This window comes from Helianthus annuus, chromosome 9 (genome assembly GCF_002127325.2).
Source record: "Helianthus annuus cultivar XRQ/B chromosome 9, HanXRQr2.0-SUNRISE, whole genome shotgun sequence".
NCBI classification, from domain to species: Eukaryota; Viridiplantae; Streptophyta; class Magnoliopsida; order Asterales; family Asteraceae; genus Helianthus; species Helianthus annuus.
In genome coordinates, this window is record NC_035441.2 from 141,066,244 (window position 1) to 141,088,867 (window position 22,624).

Consider the following 22,624-nt stretch of genomic DNA (forward strand, 5'->3'; position numbering starts at 1 on the left):
CGTGCAAGCTCACTAGAAATAAATGATCTACTAGCTCCGGTATCGAATAATATATAAGTGGGTATAGTGTTTATCATATAGATACCTGAGACCACATTCGGGTGAGCTCTCGCTTCTTCCGTGGAGATTTGGAACATTCTTCCCTTAGCTTTCGCGGGTTCTTCTTTCTTTCCTTCCTTCCTCCCTCCTTGTTTGAGCTTTGGGCAATCAGCTTTCACATGACCCGATTCGTTACAATTATAGCATACCCTCTTGGGATTCGGACAATTATAGTACGGATGCCCTTCTTGTCCGCAATTGTAACACCCCTTCCTTCCCAACAAACATTCACCCGAATGGGGTTTCCCACATGTCTTACATCGTGGAAAACCTCCTTTGGAAGCTTCCTTCTTTCCTTGATCATGCGTTTTAGGTTTCTTAGATGAGCTTTGTGTTGGCCCCTTCTCGGCTTGCCTTTTCTCTCCACGTTCGTCTTGCCTTTTTATTTCAATTTCCCTATCCCTCGCTAGATCAATGATCTCGTCCAAAGTTTCACATTTCGAAGGAGTTATGAACTCCCGGATTTCAGCCTTAAGCATGCCATGATAACGGATAATCTTCTTTCTCTCCGTTCCAACTATTTCTTCACAAAACTTCAGTTGATCAAGGAAGGTGTTCGTGATTTCATTGACAGATTCATCCCTTTGTCGGAGTCGGAGAAAGTCTTCTTGAATTCGATCCACCGCTGATTGTGGACAATGGTATTTGATAAAAGGTTGTTTGAATTCTTGCCAAGTCAAAGTTTGAACTCGATTCTCTCCGATCTCCTTACTATACGAGTCCCACCAATCTTTAGCCCTTCGTAAAAGTTGCCCGGTGGCAAACATGACTTGATCTTCCTTGTCACAATGACTTCGAATGAACACCCCTTCCATGTTAGCTATCCATCTTTGGCATTCTATGGGATCGATCTCCCCATTAAAGGTTGTAGGCTTACATGCCATGAAATCCTTGTAGGTGCACCGTCTTGCTTCCTTCTTGCCTTGAATCCCGGTTATCATTTCCTTCAATTCATCCACTTTGCTCGTGATCATATTCTCCACCGTACTTAGTACTTGGCCCTCCACCTCTTGGGCTAACTTTGAGACGTTTGCATCAAATGCCTTCGTTACCTCATCCGAAATCATCTTGTTTAACTCGTTTCGAGTTATACGTTCGGTAGTATCCGTGTTTCCTCCACTTGCCATCTACAATTGAACATTCATGTTAAACATTATTACATCCGTTTTCTCAGTCTTTCTATACTTCAATCATAATCATTAATTCATTCTTGTAAACCGCAATTTCATCCAACTTTTCTTTGTAAACATTCTAGATACACTTCTTACTTTACTCATCCATGTATAAAACGTCTCGTTCTTTTACACATTCCTTATTAAAGCATGGTAATTAATAGTAATCTAAATTTCATAGAAAATTTGAGGTGTTCTTAAGGTTTAACAAGTGTTTGGAACGGGTTTGGGAGCCTCGGAATCATAAACAAAACAATTCAGCAAAGCAATTCAGGAGAGGGCGTCGCCGACGGCACAAGGCTGCGTCGGCGACGGTTCCCCAAAATGTCCGTCGCTGAGTTTTCTCCGTAGGCAGGGAGTTAAGCCGTCGGAGCATTCAAGTGCGTCGCCGACGCCCAAGAGGGCCGTCGCTGACGGTGCTTCTGGCCTGCAGTCGCTGTTTAATCAAAACCTTCATTCTCAGCCTCTTTTTCCAACCCGAAATGGTCTCGGGCAGCCCCGAAACCTTCGTTAGCGCACCTTAACATCCCCAACCTTGATATACTAGCAACTAAACCATAACCCAATCCCGTTTCTATCTATAAACATAAAATCTTTAAATTACTTACTTGCGTGGCGCTTTGGAACGAACACACTTTCACAAGAGCTTTCGGTTTGAGTTCGAGCACCATCACCTACTCGAATCCCTCAAACCTAGGCTCTGATACCAACTTGTAAGGGCCAAAACTTAAAAGACTCTAATGAACTTCATTCGGAGAAAATACCAAACGGGTCAAATAATTCATAAGCAAAAATTCTGCATTTTAACCATAACATGACTAACTAGTAGATGCTAAATATCTTACAACCCAACATTCCATAAACAACTAACATTGTCTTTGACTACGAGTTTGACATCTAACAACAAACAAGTTTGTTACTTACACAAAGACCCATTTACCAAAAGTATATTTAACAAAAGTTTTGACCCAAACTAAAATCCTTGCGGAAGCGTGCATCAAGAGCGTGTTCGATCCAAGTAGCGTCATTTAGCAAGTCGCTTTACCTACATACAAGCAATCCGTTAGTCGTTCTTATTATAAGATTTATACAACATCAATTGTAAATATGAACCTCAAGTTAACCTCTTAAACCTTCTTTGTAAACATAAGCTTCTTTAATTTCACCCATAACCCTTCTAGCTCATTCAACCCATACCTTGATTACATAACGGCTTACCATAACTTGTTACATAATACAACTTCAATCATTAAACAATAGTATACTACAACATTACATTATAATGATCATATGTAAGCTATAACTTACCTTTATCGTTCTTCGTTTGAGACTCGGAACGGCTTGTGCTTTCCTCCTTAATTCCTACAATCCATAGTTACATACTTAGTATCATGTCTTTCTTTCCATTCCCTTGATAATAGCTTTAATTTCACAACTAGCTAATTCTCTATTCTAGACATTTAGCAATATATATCACATATTCAACTCATTCAAGCATTTCGACAAACACTTGGTGTGCATACCATTAGATAAGCACAAGGTACAAGTTTTGTATGCATAACATGACTAGTTCATGACAATAACATCAATATCAACAATTTCAATCAAAATCTCATACAACCTTTACCCAAATTCGATTTCACATAACATCATTTCGTTAATAACATCATCATACAACATCAATGTACTAACCTACCTCAAAATTCCATGTTACATATCACTACCATTCTATCATAAGTGGGTTTTTACATAGTTTCTAACATTTAGTGAAAATTCAGCATCAATCATGTTCCAAATCGTGTTCCTACTCCTTATTCATGCTAATTACCCAAATGTTCAAGGATTCATAAAAACCCATCACATTCAAGATCATCAATTACCAAAATTCTACTTACCTTGTGTTTAATAATGTGTAGATGATCCAATATTAGTACATGCACGATCTTAAGATCACATTTGGGGCTTCAATTTGGTGATTTGTGATGCTAAGGGGGTTTTTCCCCTTTCTCCTTCCTGGTTCGCGACACACACACATTCACCAGTGTGTGTGTTGTGGTTTGTTCATGTTTTATCCATCCAAGTTTCACTTTTGTCATTCTTGCCCCCTAGATCTTCACCCTCTTGTCACTTAAGGAAATCTCTTATTCTTTTAACTAAATCTTACTTATATATATATGTATTAGTTAGAAATCAAGAGTTTTTACTTGTCTTTCTATTGTTAACTAGTTCTACACACATACTATTTTTATTAACATAGTTTATAAATTCTTGGGGCGTTACACCGTTTAACCTCCCGTTTCTTCCTATATGACCAAAATTTGGTCCTCTTTCATATGGACTCAAAATCCCACGCCTGGATTAAGAAAATTCTTAACTTACAAGCTTTCGGCTTAATATTCATTTAAGAGTTATTTGACCCGTTCATACACTTATCAAACAAACACGTTTGTTTGATCCCAAATTCTCATGAACCCTATAATTTTAATATTGTCTATCGTACTAGGCTCATATCACGGGTTTATATACGTTCTTAAACCCGTTTTCGCTCATATATCTATTTTGACCCGTTAAGGGTATTTAAGTCTATTTTAAGTATGGATCACCTTTATTCGCTTCTAGCTTCATATTTTCACAATTCTTATCAATTGGCTTTCCACCACAACTACATTTGTGGTGGAGCTAACGTGGTGATCTATATAATCCGAGTTTTACCCCTCGGATCCTCCTATTACGGCAAAACCCAAAAGTTTATACCTTTAACCTTTACCCTTCTCAAAAGACTTACTCGTTCATAATACTTGTTTCCAAATAGCCCGTAAGGGTCGTTTACCCGCTTTGTCATTCGAGGGCGATTTGGTCAACAAATGCTCCGGTTCTTACGACAAAGATCTTAATACATAATTAACCAAAAGTCACACTTTATATCTACAATCTTATTTGTACATACCTGGCTTGGATCATGCGGTGACCCGTTTAATTACACTGCATTTTTACTTGCTAATTAATAGCAACGTAATTTCCTTATGCTATTCATCATGTGAGCATAAAACTCAACAAACGTTCATTAATCATCATCATCAATTGATCATATCATCATTAATTGACCCATTTAGTCTAAACGCCCCAAACCTTTTACATTTTAAATAAAATGGTATCGATTTACCATTCGCTCATTTGGCTCATTTCGGATTTTTACCGTATGGTTATAATCTTTAAACCTTTCTTCCATACATTTAACCCATTATCGCTTACGCCATAAGGTATTCTTTAAACATTATTTTCATTCATCCATGTAACTAAATTACGGTTTTACCCTTATTACTTATCATGGCATACCCCATAACAAAATCTTTCAAAACTCATTATACCTTCATTATTCCATGACCAAATTACCATTTTACCCTTTTTACCATCAAATATGGTTTACTGCCAGTTCTAACTTGTTCCGACCCGTATCGATTCGTTTTGGAACATCTTATTTCAAATTCACCTTATCGTACTTATCACCCATAAAACAAATAAGTATTCTACGAAATGAGCGTAAACTTTACTTACCTTGCATCGAATTATACTTTTTCCGCGAACTTGATCCGTTTGTTCCTTCTTTCCATTCTTTATAAGTTTGATCCGTATTCACCTACGCATTCAAACTTTCATTCATACCTTCCATTCTTTCCTTTCCATTCATGTTTGAATTCATTCACGAATTCAAACCTTTCACTCATACTTTCCATTCTTTTCTTTCTTTCTCATGTTCAACCTGATTCTTAAAGAATCGTTGGACCCCTTTTTCCCTCCCACACGACCCCCATCCCAGTTCGTCCGGACATACACGTGGTGTCTCTCATGGTCTCACGAGCGTCCTATGCTTTTTGCACACTGGCCAGGCGTGCAATCCATATACTAGTCTCGTGCCTTCATGAGAGTTAGCACTTTATATCCAGGAACCGGTCTTAAGTTCATGCCACACTCATATGAATCCTTCGAGGATTTCACCCTCATATATAAGGGTACGCTACATACCGATACTTATCAAATTTTAAAATTTGTGTACCTGGGGTCCATTTTCCTGACATATCACACGCCTTAGCCTTCGTACTAACTCGCAACTACAGAACGTCCTCATTTTCCAACAAGCTCACCTTTCAATATACATCATTGTTAGTAACCTCTCACATACATACTTATATTAAATCTTACCTTTCGGTCTTGATCGAGTCTCGGATTGTACAGGTCATTAGTCACAAGAGCACACGGGTTTGAGTTCAAGTACTCACTTATTTGTACTTGATTTCACTCAAACCGAGGCTCTGATACCAACTTGTAACGCCCTAAAACGCTTTAACCTAAGATTCGCAGCGGACACTACATAACTAGAAATTTCCTTCATGATATTCTTTCTTTCATTTAAAATACATTAATCTCTTTCATAATTTAATGCAAAAACTAACATACATGACTCAATTAAGTGACTACGTATACACCCACATACAATCCGTGTCTTGACTCGATCTTCAACCGCGTACGCTTCTAGATGAAACATCCAAACATGTGTAGCCTGCAGTCACCACATTCAAACACATTATTAGCAACCGGTGACATAATACAAAAATCTTAGCACAAGCATAATAGCGCGTCAACATTTCATGCTTTTTCTTATACTAGCCCCTTCATCCATCCACTCGATTTCTCGCATCAGATTGTGGAGTCAACCTTCACATCCTTTGTTACCATGCCTATACTTCACATTAATTCTCAAGAGAAAAACGATTAGTACATTAGCTTCCATTTACATGATCATATCCTCAAATATACATAACTCATTTTATTCATTCAAGCATAATTTCATTATGTAAGTTCCCTTTCTTACCCAAACCAAATCGAATCTTTTTCTTAACCACTTCCAACCTATTCCATTAAAACTTAACTTACTACTTGCATCAATCCATATCTTCTTACATTGCATTCAACAATAATCACATATCATATATACATTAACAACTAAAGAGTAAGTTCGGAGTGCACTTACCTTGCGCGTCCGTATTCTCGTTCGCTTACTTGATTGAGTTTCCATAGCCCGTTAGCCTCAAAAGCTCCCATCCATCTTGACATGATTCCTATATACTCATGTCATCACGTTCACATTCTTATTAGCATATATGCTCATACATATGAAAAACCATATCAAATTCACATCTAACATACGACCCACTTGAAGCATACTCCACATCATAAATTCATTTAAACAAGCATAAGGTATACTCGACATCATCCCTAGATAATCTTCACATGAACTATATCTATTTACCCATTACTTGCATACAATTTCACTTGTTGTTGTCTTTTAGACCTTTCATCAAACACTTGGTGTGCGTACTACTTCCTAAGCATAATGTACAAGTGCTTTAAGCATGTTCTTCCTTATTTCATCTTATGAACTATTACATTCAAGCAAAATCTCACAATCATAATTTCCACATCAAATTTATCTATCTTAGCCTATCATATAACACCCTATACATCACAAGATCACACTATAACATCTTCAAATTCATCATGATCATCATCTTCAAACTCATGCAATGGGTTTTATTCTAAATCACCCAATTACTTAAAATTATTCATAACACAAGTTCTATTTAGTGTTTCTATCACCTCTACATGCTTAATTTCATATAAATTCATGGATTAATCATAACCCACTTCAAACAAGATCATCAAATCTGAGTTTTAAGACATACCTTATGATCCCCTTGTGAAGGTGATCGTTAATTCATGTTCGGTTGTGAATTTGGACTTCATTCCACCCTTCAATTTGAAGATTTATCAAGAACAAGGGTTTGAACCCTTGTTCTTCTTCCTGATCGTTCCACGCACACCTTGTGTGTGTGTGTGTGTGTTTTCCTTTAATATAATAAATCATGTTTCCCTTTTTAACAGTTTTGGTCCCTCAAATTTCGTTTCAATTAATAATGAGACTTACACTCATTATCTTGTTACTCATATACATGTCACCACTCGGTTAAATATTCCTAGTCAGCTTTAATTTTACGGTTTCGCTTTTATCCTAAACGGTATTTTACCCGATTCCTTTATATTAACCGAGTTTAAATTATCAAACTCATTTTGGGGTGTTACATCATGAGCCTGATACAATAGCGCAACGTTGTGGCTCGTTGGTCTACGTAAGAATTCACTGGCATACATTTTACAGACCGTCTCGCAGAAATACTCAAGGCACTCACGAGAGGTCCTTTCAGCCATATTTAAATACTCGTCGTTTTCGTCTGGTGGATTACCGGTTGCAAGTTGTTTAATCGCAGAAGTAACCTTTTGCAACGCCGTGAAACTTTTCTTCATTCTCCCGTCCATGCCCTCTTGAAACCACTCGTTATTCGCTTCCACGTCACTAACAATTTTTAGGAACAAAGACTTGGACATATGAAAACTCTGACGAAAAATATCGGCATTAAATTTTGGATTATCGACAAAATAATCGGCCATGAGTGTTTCGTGGCCTCCCACACGATCTCGACGGACAATTTTTTTTACTAGACGATGCCGTGTTGTCACACCCCGATTTCCACGTGTATCACCGGTGGGGGATTACCGTGACGTAGTTGGCAACAATATAGTCAAACCATACAATTATATGAATGCACAGCGGAAGCATAAAGATAAATATAATTCAACCTTTTGAATGTAATTCAAGTGTATTACAGAAGTCGAATTGTATCCACAGGGGATCATAAATAAGATAAAGTATTGTTCAGTCAGATACAGCATCAAGTTTGCGAGACTATTCGTGATGCTAGGAAGCTATTACCAGCCAAATTTCGTGTAGTACCTGCACTTAATCTTTTGGGGAAAATACGTCAGTTTACACTGGTAAATACGTTCAACTGACACATTTGAAAATGTTTATTAAAATTGATTTGAATGCACGAGGCACAAACTCTTTTATAACTTGGGAAAATTATTAAGATCTTGTGAACGAATTACATGTCCTTTTATGCGTTCAGTAGCCCGGATCCTGTCCGGGTTAAAGATTAATAGACACACCACATTGCGTAAAACCGTGGTGTAAAAACCAACGGCTACGTCTTTTAATAATAATAATGTCGACATAATATACCGGGTGTACGCCTACACCGGGATGTCGAGGTCGTGGCCATTTCGTAAAATGATGCCAAGGATATCCGGGACAACGGTCATTAACCCCCCAAAGGCTTTTAAGTAACAAGACTGTTTAAATGAGCCGATCACATTATTCAATTAACCACCTAAGCGATGGAAGATATGATGCTCAATCAAGCGGTATTAATATACCGTATCCCAAGCCCGTATAAGGGAAAATAAGTTAAAAGTATTTACCTTTGCAAGTATATTCCTTAATGGATTACGTCACAGATAGCTTTTACTGGGGCTCCTATTCTGGAACGAAGGTTTTAATTAACCTATTAGAATCCTAACGGGTCTTTATATTAGCCGTAGCCTAAACCGGTCGGTTTCAAAAGGTAGATATGGTTTAATCGCGCGAAAAGGCGAAAACCGAGAATGGAGTGTGATTCTGACCCAACAAGTTCAGAGACTTGTTTTATATGGGTTTAAAGTTCACACTCTGGATTTTAAGGTCAAAATAATATGGTTTGACCTATATCGGCTAATTTATGAAAACTAGTTCCATAAGCCGAACCGTGCGCGCAATAGGCGAAACGGTTAACCATGAGAGTCCTACGCTTGTTTCCTAAGTCAATATGCCTTAAAGAGGTTGTGGTATCAGTAGGATACCTTCCGTGATGCCCGTAACGAGTTTTAGTTAATATATCGCCCCGTAGGGGTTTTTCGGTCATTTTAAGGACTTTTACAGAACTTTTCGAGTTCTACAGGAAATCTGAGTTTCCCGAACAGTTTGTAGAGTCTAAAATACTTTATTTATTATTTAAAATCAGTAGAAACTGGAATCGGGTCAAAAGACCTTGTAGAACTCAAGTTTTGGCCGAAAAGGGCATATTCGGTATTTACCGAACCGTAGCCATAACCGCAGGTTATGAGCAAGGTAAAAATTATTAAAAATCTTTAAAATTCCAAAAATATTATTTTATAACAGTGGGTAAAAGTTTTTGTGACGAAATCTTGGTTTAGATAGGCGTTATGCTAATTGCGCCGTTTATTACAAAAGTTTCTTATAAATGCGCTATTTAGCATAACTTTCATTCTAGACCTCGGATTGACGTGAAACTTTAAGGACATGCTTATAATTTAGTAAGCAAGGTTATGATCCGTTCACGCGTCTGAAATACTCGTTTTATTTTAAAAAGTCCGTTACGGTCAACTTTTAGGCGATTAACGGAAATGCGTAAAAGACTCGGACAACCAACGAACCGGTCACAGAGGTTTATACCATCATGTAACCTGGTCCTAATAGAGTCCTAAGGCATATCTATACCTCACTAAAACGGGTCAGAACTGAAGTCAAAGCAAAAGTCAAACTTTTGCGACATTCGGCTCCGAACCGGGTCAATATAGCAAATGGTCGATTCAAACGAGCGTAAACAAGTTTATATACTTAATATCATGTTTTATGAGTGTCTAAACAGGTTGCATATCATTTATATCACAGATTATGCAAGAATCGCAAAAATAGCTTTCTGTTGACTTTTTAAGCATTCGTTTGACTCGACATTTGAGCTAGTTAGAGTGGTGATCAGAGGGAACCCTTTTAGAGGTTTATTACCCACATAAATACCAACTCATAACTACTTTTGATCTGTCATAAGACTGAGCCATTACGGATTTATTTTGAAGTCAAACCGTAGTTACGACGGTTTGGTTTTTAGCTACATTACTAAGTAAAATTGAACCACAAAGGATCTAAACGACTTACAGAAGCTTAGCTTGCTTAGAGAACAAAGAAGAACACTTGGGAGCTTTTGAAGTGACCAGAGAAGTGTTTTTGAGTTGTGATGAACTTATGCACACAATGTGCTTATTTATAGTGCAAGAAGGGCTTTAAGATCATCACAACACACTCTACAAGTGACCATGGATGAATGGCAGGTGGCCTAGAGAGTTATGGGTCGAGTAGGGGGCACCCATGACCCTGAGAAACCCATTACTTCATGTTTTACCGCTTTGGACAGCCAACAGCCAACTTTCTGTCGCTGGGCATCGCTTACGGACCGTATGGCTTCGGCCTTGCGGTCCGTAAGCCAGAGGCAGATCAAAATCAATCATTCCCCTCCTTACGGTCCGTAAGGCATAACCTTTACGGTCCGTAAGGGGTTAAAATGAATATCTTTTTAAATCTTTTGTAATGATTATAAAATCTTGGTAATTAATTACCTGACCTTTCGGGTTTGAAGGGGTAACTTTGCGATTTGGCCCTCGGTTAATTACAATTAAGGACCTCGCGTTATTTACCCGTATTGTTAAGCCCCCGGATATATTACTTATTATCCGAAAAGCCTTAAATTATATTATTGGCGCTTTTAACCCTTCTCATACGAATTTGATCATAACTTTCCCGTTTTAAAACGGAACTTCGCGGAATTTATATAGTATATTCTGGTGAGCGTATAATACCGTTACAAAGCCTCGGGAACGTTAAAGGGTCACTCAGAGGTATAATTTAAACATGTTGACACAGTTAACCCCTGTAGCTCGTAATCTCTCACTTTCTTCCGCGTTTCGCTTCCGTATGATCCATGATTTATTCGTTTGAAGGTACGGGCATCATTTAGGGTTACTATACAGTATATTTACCCTTTGTTGACATTTATAACCCTCGAATTTACATACTTTCAAGGTTTGTCAAAATTAGTCCTTTATTTAATATCAATGCCACGTGTAATCAAATGACACGTGTTAACACATCATTGGACACAAAAATTCGAGGTGTTACATCCTCACCCCCTTAAAATAAATCTCAACCCGAGATTTACTCAAATAAATAGGGGTATTTTTCTTTCATTGTGGCTTCAACTTCCCACGTGTATTCGGGACCTCTACGGGCATCCCATTTGACCTTTACAATCGGTACGTGCTTTCTTCGAAGCTTTTTCACCTGTCGATCTTCAATCGACAATGGCTTCTCTACGAATTTTAAGCTCTCATCTATATGCACATCCGTGTGTGGGATCACCAATGATTCATCGGCGAAGCACTTCTTGAGATTGCAGATGTGGAACACATTGTGAATTCCATTGAGCTCTTCGGGCAAGTTCAACTTATAGGCAACTGACCCGACACGTTCAATGACCTCAAAAGGTCCTATGTATCTCGGGCTCAGCTTGCCCTTCTTGCCGAAACGCATCACCCCCTTCCAGGGTGATACTTTAAGCAATACTTTTTCACCTACTTCGAAGTGAAAATCCTTACGCTTCGGATCAGCGTAGCTTTTCTGCCTATCGCGGGCAGCCTTGAGACGTTCCCGAATCTGGACAATCTTGTCCGTCGTCTGGAAAACTATCTCCGGTCCTGATAATTGGACCTCTCCCACTTCCACCCAACAAACAGGCGATCTACATTTCCTACCGTATAATGCCTCGAAAGGCGCAGCCTTTATGCTGGTATGGTAGCTATTATTGTAGGAGAATTCGATTAGGGGTAGGTTCTTATCCCAGTTACCACCTAAATCGATCGCACATGCACGAAGCATGTCTTCTAACGTTTGAATGGTACGCTCACTCTGACCGTCCGTCTGTGGATGGTAAGCCGTACTGAAGTTCAAACGCGTGCCCAAAGATTGCTGGAAGCTTTTCCAGAAATGAGACGTGTACCTAGTATCTCTGTCGGAGATAATAGACACAGGTATGCCGTGTAAGGCTACAATCTTATCAACATAAAGTTGGGCTAACATATCGGAGCTATACGTCTCCTTGATGGGTAGGAAATGAGCTGATTTAGTCAGCCTATCAACTATGACCCATATCGTGTCGTTTCCTTTCCTGGTTTTTGGTAACTTGGTAATAAAATCCATAGTTACGCATTCCCACTTCCACTCGGGAAGCTCAGGCTGTTGTAGCAAGCCAGACGGCTTTTGGTGCTCGGCTTTGACTTGAGCACAAATCAAGCACCTTGCTACATGGGCGGCTACAGACTTTTTCAAGCCTATCCACCAATAGTTTGCCTTTAAGTCCTGATACATTTTATCTGCTCCAGGATGGACAGAATATTTGGAACTATGGGCTTCCTGGAGGATAACATCTCGTAGTCCTCCATAAATCGGAACCCATATTCGTCCATTCAATCTAAGGATTCCATCCTTGCTAAGAGTTAACTGCTCTTCAGTCACTCCTAACTTTTCCTTAGGATAATTAGCTTCCAACACAGCCTCACGCTGCGCAGTTAATATCCTCTCAATCAAATTGTTCTTGACCTCAATGCTCTTGGCATTGATTCGAATAGGTTTTAGCCTTTCTTTTCTGCTCAGGGCATCAGCGACTACATTCGCTTTACCGGGATGGTACCTGATCTCACAATCATAATCATTCAAGGTTTCCATCCAACGGCGTTGCCTCATGTTCAACTCCTTCTGATTGAACAGATGTTGAAGGCTTTTGTGATCAGAATAAATCACAAATTTAATACCGTATAGATAATGCCTCCACAGTTTCAGTGCAAATACAACGGCACCCAACTCCAAATCATGGGTGGTGTAATTCTTTTCGTGCACCTTTAATTGCCTTGAAGCATAGGCAATCACCTTGCCTTTCTGCATAAGCACACACCCCATGCCTGTGTGTGATGCATCGCAGTAAACTACGAATTCATTTGAACCTTCAGGTAGTGTCAACACAGGTGCGTTGCTTAGTTTCTGCTTCAAAATTTCGAAGGACTCTTGCTGCTTTGGGCCCCAAATGAACCTTTCTTTCTTCTTGGTTAGGGAAGTCAAGGGCGCAGCAATCCTCGAAAAATTCTCAATAAATCTCCTGTAGTATCCTGCTAACCCCAGGAAACTACGAATTTCGGTAGGCGTCTTTGGCTCTTGCCAATTCATGACTGCCTCTACCTTAGCGGGATCCACCTGGATACCACGCTCACTTACAACGTGACCCAAAATTGAACCTCTCGTAGCCAGAATTCGCATTTAGAGAATTTGGCGTAGAGTTTCTCACGTTGTAGCAATTCGAGAATACAACGGAGGTGTTTCTCGTGGTCAGCTTGGTTCTTTGAATATATCAGGATATCGTCGATGAAGACTATGACAAATTTGTCCAAGTACGGCTTGCAGACGCGATTCATGAGATCCATGAACGCAACCGGTGCATTTGTGAGCCCAAAAGGCATCACTAGGAACTCATAGTGACCGTAGCCAGTCCTAAATGCTGTTTTATGCACATCTTCATCTCTGACCTTTAGCTGATGATAGCCCGACCTTAAGTCGATCTTCGAGAAGTAGCTCGCTCCTTGCAGCTGATCGAACAGATCGTCGATCCTTGGCAACGGATATCTATTCTTTATGGTAACTTTATTCAGCTCACGATAATCGATGCACAACCGCATCGATCCGTCCTTCTTCTTTACAAATAGGACAGGTGCTCCCCAGGGAGACGAACTAGGTCTGATAAAACCTTTTGCCAACAGTTCATCCAACTGGGTCCTTAGTTCCTTCATTTCAGTAGGAGATAGCCTGTAGGGCGCTCTAGCTATGGGAGCTGCTACTTGTCTATCTGGTGGTAAACCAGGTAGTTCTTCGGGGAAAACCTCTGGATATTCAGAAATAACGGGAAGATCCTCTATCTTTGGCTTGGGCTTTTCAATTATCACTTGAGCCATGTAAATGACACAGCCTCTCTTCAAACATCTAGAAGCTTTGAGCATAGATACGTCCTCGGGTAATCCATACTGCGTGTCTCCTCGAATGGTAAACGATTCACCACTCGGAGTCTTTAGCACTATAAGCCTTTTGTTGCAAATGATTTGGGTCTGGTTGTGGGATAACCAGTCCATGCCTAGAACAATGTCGAAACCCGCTAGTTTGAAAGGAAGTAGAGATAGAGGAAAAGAATGGTTCTTAATGGATATTTCACATCCCTCTAGGATAGTGGAGACGGTTTCTATCGTGCCGTCTGCTAACTCTACCTCGTATTTTACGTCTAGGGTTTTGATAGGCATATTCAATAGTTCGCAAAATTTTTGGTCTACAAAGGACTTATCAGCGCCAGAATCGAAAAGTACTCTTGCAAATATATTATTTACGAGAAAAGTACCTGTAAGAACATTGTCGTTCAGCACTGCCTCCTTTGCATCCATGCGGAAGACTCTCGCATTTGTCTTCTTGTGCTCCTCCGGTTTCCTGGTATTCTTAGGGCAGTTACTCTTGATATGCCCCTTTTCGTTGCAACCGTAGCACGTTGCATCCTTGATTTTCTTGCAGTCCACAGTCTTATGGTCCCTGGACTTGCATAGTCCACAGGCAAAAGACTTTGGCTGGGACTGTGAGTTCGACCCAAACCTACATTTCCCGGAGTGGGGTTTCTGGCAGATCTTGCATTTGGGTCTTTCTCCTGACTGTTGCTCGTCTTTCTTTGCTTCAGCCCCTCTCTTGCCATCACCGTTTCCACGGTGTTTCTTTCTTGACCTTCGTGAGGTGTCGTCCTCACGTTTCCTCTTTTCCGCCTCCTTGCTCCTTAGCGTCCTCAGACGGACAGCATCTAAAGTGAGAGACAAGGAGAGGTCAGTCACTGACCTGAAGGTCGTCGGCCGAGAGGCCTTCACGCTAGCTTTTATCGCGGGTTCTAATCCCCCAATGAAACGAGCGATTCTTCTGGACTCTGGTGTCACAAGGTACGGGACCAGGCGAGACATCGTATTGAAGCTCGTCAAATAGGCCTGGCAGTCCAGGTTTGTCATTACCAATGACACAAAATCAGACTCGATCTTCTCCACCTTATGCTGAGGGCAGTAGTTTTCTTTAATGAGAGCAATAAATTCCTCCCATGTCATCTTGTACAGAGCAGACTTACCCGATGCTTGTACCAACGCTCTCCACCATGCCAGGGCCTCGCCCTTAAACGACTGCGACACAAACTTCACCACATCCTTCTCCGCACACCCACTGTTGTCCACAATAGTGTCCATCTCATCCAGCCAGGTGATATAATCAACAGCACCCTTTTTCCCTGTGAATTCCCGGGGTTTACAAGACACGAAGTACTTGTAGGTGCAGCCCTTGGCACCGGATGCATCAGTATATTCTCGATCACGACGAATACTATTCTCAGCGGACGAGTGATTATCGTCATCTTTCTTGGGTTTGGAGAGTGGTTTGGATTGTGACTTTGGTTTGGAGGGTGGTTTTGATACGGTTCTGCTATGAGACTCGGTGTATTGACGATCAAGAGCTGCCTGAACAGCGTTGTCAATCAGAGCCTTTAGTTGTGCGCCTGTCAGATGCACTTGCGCATTGTCGTAGTCATCTTCGTTTGTATGGCTGTTTACTCCGTTGGGATCCGCCATTGTAACTTGAATCTGTTACAGAAGATAACAAAATTTTATTCAGGAGTTTATTATGGAATTGTCTTTTATGGCAATTCGTTAACCATGGTAACAGAGACCATATTTGGTTAACTTATTACTCACTTAATTTTAGGATTTGAATATGTCCTATTTTAGCTATAACAATAATATTGGCGGCATAAAGCCTAACCACGAGGATGTTTTATAATGTTAGCCGAGATTTCAGAGAATCAAAGGCATAGAGATTTGAACCGTAGTTCTTTCATCTCTTTATGACAGGGAGTCATAGACCACCACCGTCTTTTGTCCTTATAAGACAATTATTACGGCCCATAGGCACTACACCACTAATGGATATATTATTAAGGTTGGCCCGTAGGCACTACATCGCTAATGGATGTTTTAATAAGGTTGGCCCGTAGGCACTACATCGCTAATGGATGTTTTAATAAGGTTGGCCCGTAGGCACTACATCACTAGTGGATGTTTGATAATTTGATCACCTTTATTGGTGATTTTTGCCCATGATTTATAAATCATTTAGTTGGGTCTTTGAAATCCTTTAAAGGATTATTGTATAAGAATGACATGTGTGATTTTAACGAATCACATCTGCCATGATCGTCAACATGCTTGCAGAGGTTAACAGGGAATCTTTTAATTAGGTCGTACCATCTTGGCCGGATCTTAAAAGACACCAGGCTAGGTTTCACTCTTAAGATTCTTTATTTAGGCAGATCAATTGAAAAGGAATGGTTTTGATTTATTTCATACATATTAAAACAAAACTCAAAACATACATTCCATAGTTTCAAATACAATCACATATTGCCCTAAACGGGTCTTTAAAGCAAGTACATACCTTTATAAAGGTTAAATAAAAGATAGGTCCATACAGGGACTAGTACACGACATGTGTCCTTGTAGGGATTTACGGATAAGTCCGCGAAGGACTAAAATACGATAAGTGTCCACGCAGGGACTTATTTCAAAAATAGAAATTACTTAGTACAACTATTAAGGGCTAGTGATCACGTTTCTTCTTTTTGCCCTTTAATAGGTTTGCCAAGCCTTTGAGAAATCCTCGGTGGCTCTTTTTCTCTTCCTCGAACTCTCTCTCCACACGATCCAGTCGGTGGAGTATCTCTTCATGCTCAGGAGGAGAGAAACGTGGTTGTGGCGCTGGTTGCGGCACTGGAGGTCTAGGTGGTGCTGGATACCCATGAGCTGAGTAATCCGGTATCCCTAGATTTCCGTCTGGATAGCGGGCTTTATACCTTGCCGCTACCACATATGGGTCGCGCTCATAGTTGTAGTTGTAATGAGCTTGCGATGACGGTTCGAACGGGTTGTAAGACGTTGGACCCGTGTAAGCAGGTATGGGTTGGTCATACGCAAATGGTGGCGAATTTGGTGCAGCTGGTGCGGAGTTCGCCTCCTGTACAGGACTTGAAGGTCCTTCTTCTTGTAGTGGCGGATAGTGGCTACTACTGGAGTGTCGAGGGGTGCTGAAGTGGAAATCCCCTCCTCCTCGTGTGGACATACGAGCATTTGTCCTCCTACACCTTGGCGGATCAGGCATTACTGGTTGTGCCGGTGGCGGAGGTGGTGGCGTAACTGCCACGAAGCGTGAATCCTCGGAAGGATCTTGCGGATGTCGCTGTTGTTGTGATGTTTGCTGAGGTGGCGTGTAGTACCACTCATGTCGGTCGAACAACGCTTGGAAGCTATCTGGTCCCTGATAGGGTGTGCCATGGAAGGATGACCCATCAGAGACTTCTATTGGGTGCGTGGGCGTACCACGAGCAGGTTCTGTCGGATCAGTATCCTCGTCCATATGATCTTCGGAGAAATGATCTTGTGGTCCTAACGGAACAAAGCCCGAAGGTTCCTGGATGTAGTCAGCTGGATTAAACTGACCTCTGAAGTATGGAGTAGGGTCGTCAAAATTTCGGTGTGATACCGAACGCTGTAGAGGTATGAAGGAGGGTTGCGGGTTGTTGGGGTCATTCTCGGAATTTGGCCCGAATGAGTGCCGGTATGATGGCGTCGAGCTGTGCGAGGTGGAATGCCTCGCAGGTTCATAAAGGTCTCTTCGCCTCTGCGGTTCTTCACTCCTTGTAGTTTAAGGAGCTCGCGTATTTGAAGGCCCGGCTTCGTGATCGTGGTGAGTAACGATCTCTCCTCTGCCTCTTCTTCCCCTTCCTCTACCTCGGAAAATCACTGGCGGCATATTTCCTGCTTTATAAAACTTTAAATACTAATAATGAAAGAAAAAGACAAAATTGGAATAACAATTCGAATTTGTCCTATGTTCTTGTCTAGACTCAAGTATGTGCAATTGTGTCACTGAGATTAAACACATTAGGATAGTGTTTAATTCACTCAATGTTGGCTCTGATACCAACCTGTCACACCCCGATTTCCACGTGTATCACCGGTGGGGGATTACCGTGACGTAGTTGGCAACAATATAGTCAAACCACACAATTATATGAATGCACAGCGGAAGCATAAAGATAAATATAATTCAACCTTTTGAATGTAATATCAAGTGTATTACAGAAGTCGAATTGTATCCACAGGGGATCATAAATAAGATAAAGTATTGTTCAGTCAGATACAGCATCAAGTTTGCGAGACTATTCGTGATGCTAGGAAGCTATTACCAGCCAAATTTCGTGTAATACCTGCACTTAATCTTTTGGGGAAAATACGTCAGTTTACACTGGTAAATACGTTCAACTGACACATTTGAAAATGTTTATTAAAATTGATTTGAATGCACGAGGCACAAACTCTTTTATAACTTGGGAAAATTATTAAGATCTTGTGAACGAATTACATGTCCTTTTATGCGTTCAGTAGCCCGGATCCTGTCCGGGTTAAAGATTAATAGACACACCACATTGCGTAAAACCGTGGTGTAAAAACCAACGGCTACGTCTTTTAATAATAATAATGTCGACATAATATACCGGGTGTACGCCTACACCGGGATGTCGAGGTCGTGGCCATTTCGTAAAATGATGCCAAGGATATCCGGGACAACGGTCATTAACCCCCCAAAGGCTTTTAAGTAACAAGACTGTTTAAATGAGCCGATCACATTATTCAATTAACCACCTAAGCGATGGAAGATATGATGCTCAATCAAGCGGTATTAATATACCGTATCCCAAGCCCGTATAAGGGAAAATAAGTTAAAAGTATTTACCTTTGCAAGTATATTCCTTAATGGATTACGTCACAGATAGCTTTTACTGGGGCTCCTATTCTGGAACGAAGGTTTTAATTAACCTATTAGAATCCTAACAGGTCTTTATATTAGCCGTAGCCTAGACCGGTTGGTTTCAAAAGGTAGATATGGTTTAATCGCGCGAAAAGGCGAAAACCGAGAATGGAGTGTGATTCTGACCCAACAAGTTCAGAGACTTGTTTTATATGGGTTTAAAGTTCACACTCTGGATTTTAGGGTCAAAATAATATGGTTTGACCCATATCGGCTAATTTATGAAAACTAGTTCCATAAGCCGAACCGTGCGCGCAATAGGCGAAACGGTTAACCATGAGAGTCCTACGCTTGTTTCCTAAGTCAATATGCCTTAAAGAGGTTGTGGTATCAGTAGGATACCTTCCGTGATGCCCGTAACGAGTTTTAGTTAATATATCGCCCCGTAGGGGTTTTTCGGTCATTTTAAGGACTTTTAAAGAACTTTTCGAGTTCTACAGGAAATCTGAGTTTCCCGAACAGTTTATAGAGTCTAAAATACTTTATTTATTGTTTAAAATCAGTAGCAACTGGAATCGGGTCAAAAGACCTTGTAGAACTCAAGTTTTGGCCGAAAAGGGCATATTCGGTATTTACCGAACCGTAGCCATAACCGCAGGTTATGAGCAAGGTAAAAATTATTAAAAATCTTTAAAATTCCAAAAAATATTATTTTATAACAGTGGGTAAAAGTTTTGGTGACGAAATCTTGGTTTAGATAGGCGTTATGCTAATTGCGCCGTTTATTACAAAAGTTTCTTATAAATGCGCTATTTAGCATAACTTTCATTCTAGACCTCGGATTGACGTGAAACTTTAAGGACATGCTTATAATTTAGTAAGCAAGGTTATGGTCCGTTCACGCGTCCGAAATACTCGTTTTATTTTAAAAAGGCCGTTACGGTCAACTTTTAGGCGATTAACGGAAATGCGTAAAAGACTCGGACAACCAACGAACCGGTCACAGAGGTTTATACCATCATGTAACCTGGTCCTAATAGAGTCCTAAGGCATATCTATACCTCACTAAAACGGGTCAGAACTGAAGTCAAAGCAAAAGTCAAACTTTTGCGACATTCGGCTCCGAACCGGGTCAATATAGCAAATGGTCGATTCAAACGAGCGTAAACAAGTTTATATACTTAATATCATGTTTTATGAGTGTCTAAACAGGTTGCATATCATTTATATCACAGATTATGCAAGAATCGCAAAAATAGCTTTCTGTTGACTTTTTAAGCATTCGTTTGACTCGACATTTGAGCTAGTTAGAGTGGTGATCAGAGGGAACCCTTTTAGAGGTTTATTACCCACATAAATACCAACTCATAACTACTTTTGATCCGTCATAAGACTGAGCCATTACGGATTTATTTTGAAGTCAAACCGTAGTTACGACGGTTTGGTTTTTAGCTACATTACTAAGTAAAATTGAACCGTATGGCTTCGGCCTTGCAGCCAACTTTCTGTCGCTGGCCAACTTTCTGTCGCTGGGCATCGCTTACGGACCGTATGGCTTCGGCCTTGCGGTCCGTAAGCCAGAGGCGGATCAAAATCAATCATTCCCCTCCTTACGGTCCGTAAGGCATAACCTTTACGGTCCGTAAGGGGTTAAAATGAATATCTTTTTAAATCTTTTGTAATGATTATAAAATCTTGGTAATTAATTACCTGACCTTTCGGGTTTGAAGGGGTAACTTTGCGATTTGGCCCTCGGTTAATTACAATTAAGGACCTCGCGTTATTTACCCGTATTGTTAAGCCCCCGGATATATTACTTATTATCCGAAAAGCCTTAAATTATATTATTGGCGCTTTTAACCCTTCTCATACGAATTTGATCATAACTTTCCCGTTTTAAAACGGAACTTCGCGGAATTTATATAGTATATTCTGGTGAGCGTATAATACCGTTACAAAGCCTCGGGAACGTTAAAGGGTCACTCAGAGGTATAATTTAAACATGTTGACACGGTTAACCCCTGTAGCTCGTAATCTCTCACTTTCTTCCGCGTTTCGCTTCCGTATGATCCATGATTTATTCGTTTGAAGGTACGAGCATCATTTAGGGTTACTATACAGTATATTTACCCTTTGTTGACATTTATAACCCTCGAATTTACATACTTTCAAGGTTTGTCAAAATTAGTCCTTTATTTAATATCAATGCCACGTGTAATCAAATGACACGTGTTAACACATCATTGGACACAAAAATTCGAGGTGTTACACGTGTCTAGTAGCTCCGCTTGTTGGATGAGATTTTGGAAGAAAATTAAACTAGCATCGCTTGACGATGAATCTTCATCGTCGGGAAAGTCGGGCAGGGGAGAAAAAAACGGGAACTTGGAATCCATTTTTTTTAAAGATTGGTTAAAAAAATTAGATGAGTTGAATGGGTGAGAGTTGTTTTGGGTTTGAAAAATAAAAAGATTGAAGTAGTAGTATTTATAGGGGTTAGGAATTTTTTTTTATAAATATATAACGGCTATATAGCCGTTTAAAATTGAATCCCCTCATCGATGAATACCCACCGCTCTCAATCCCCGATTAGCTTCCGCGATTTGATGGCGGCGGTGTTCCCGCTCGGAAACTCCACTCACCGCATGCCTCCCCGCTAAATGCCCCGGACACCCTAACAAAGGGATACAAATTCTCATAACGACTTTCCATCTAGGAAATGTTAGTGGTTTATCACTTTATCATTTATTAATTGTCTTTTATAATCATTTTCTCTATATGTTGGTTTAGTTCTGTTTATACATGAAGGAAACATTAAAACATACCTGTTATAGCAGACAGTGCGTTGGAGAATCCAGTAATGGAGTTCGACATGCTTGTCATCGTGATTTGGTTCCTTCTTAGGGTGCTGACTAATGATGGGGAATAAGAAAACCGAAAAGGGATATCGGCTAGGAGAGGAGGTCGAAATTATGATGTTATAGCTAATGGGGTGTGTGTAATTGTGTAACTGAGTAACCCCTTAACCTCCACATAATTCTCCTTATATAAGCACCCAGGAGGAAACCTAATTAGTCCATCAACAATTACCAACTAATTATTTAATATGTTATAATATATTTTGATCTATATTATGTAAACTAGTAGGGTGCCCGCGCGATGCGGCGGGGGCGACACTTTGCATTGCAACACTCATTTCTGGTAGTTTTCTTATTCGTATAATATTTATGATAACATTATTGTGGTGGATATATGTCATAAGTTTACACATATGTAAAAGTTTTGTTCTTTTATAAAAAATAATAACCAAAAGACAAAAAATATTGTTTTTTTTTTGTATAAAAATTAATAATCAAAAGACAAAAAATAAAAGATAAGTTGTTATAATTGTAAAGTTTGTTTATTTTATTGGTTAAATCATAAAGTATAATTTTATTCTTTAAAGTTCATAACTTTTTATAAATATCCACATAGTACTCATCCAATAAACTTTAAGTTTAAAATTTTCGTTTTTATAAAAATAAAAAATAGTATTTGACTCGTAAATACGTTTTAGAGCTTTAACTTAAATTGTTAAATTTCGGGTTTTTACAAATATAAAAAATAGGATGATAAGAGTTTATATCTTTATTAACTTTATATCATACTAAGTTCAAAT

At 39.8% G+C, this 22,624-nt stretch overlaps 2 long non-coding RNA genes across 2 annotated transcripts; both read right to left on the bottom strand.

The window, feature by feature from the left end:
* Positions 1-2,048: 2,048 nt before the first annotated feature.
* LOC110874744 lies at positions 2,049-3,295 on the bottom strand. The gene is made up of 3 exons (XR_002556187.1): positions 3,167-3,295; positions 2,580-2,633; positions 2,049-2,316 (listed from the first exon to the last, which is right to left on the bottom strand). It is a non-coding gene; the product is annotated as an uncharacterized LOC110874744 (long non-coding RNA).
* Positions 3,296-5,592: 2,297 nt separating this feature from the next.
* Positions 5,593-7,135, bottom strand: LOC110874743. Its single transcript, XR_002556186.2, has 3 exons — positions 7,013-7,135; positions 6,301-6,388; positions 5,593-5,829 (listed from the first exon to the last, which is right to left on the bottom strand). It is a non-coding gene; the product is annotated as an uncharacterized LOC110874743 (long non-coding RNA).
* Positions 7,136-22,624: the final 15,489 nt, after the last annotated feature.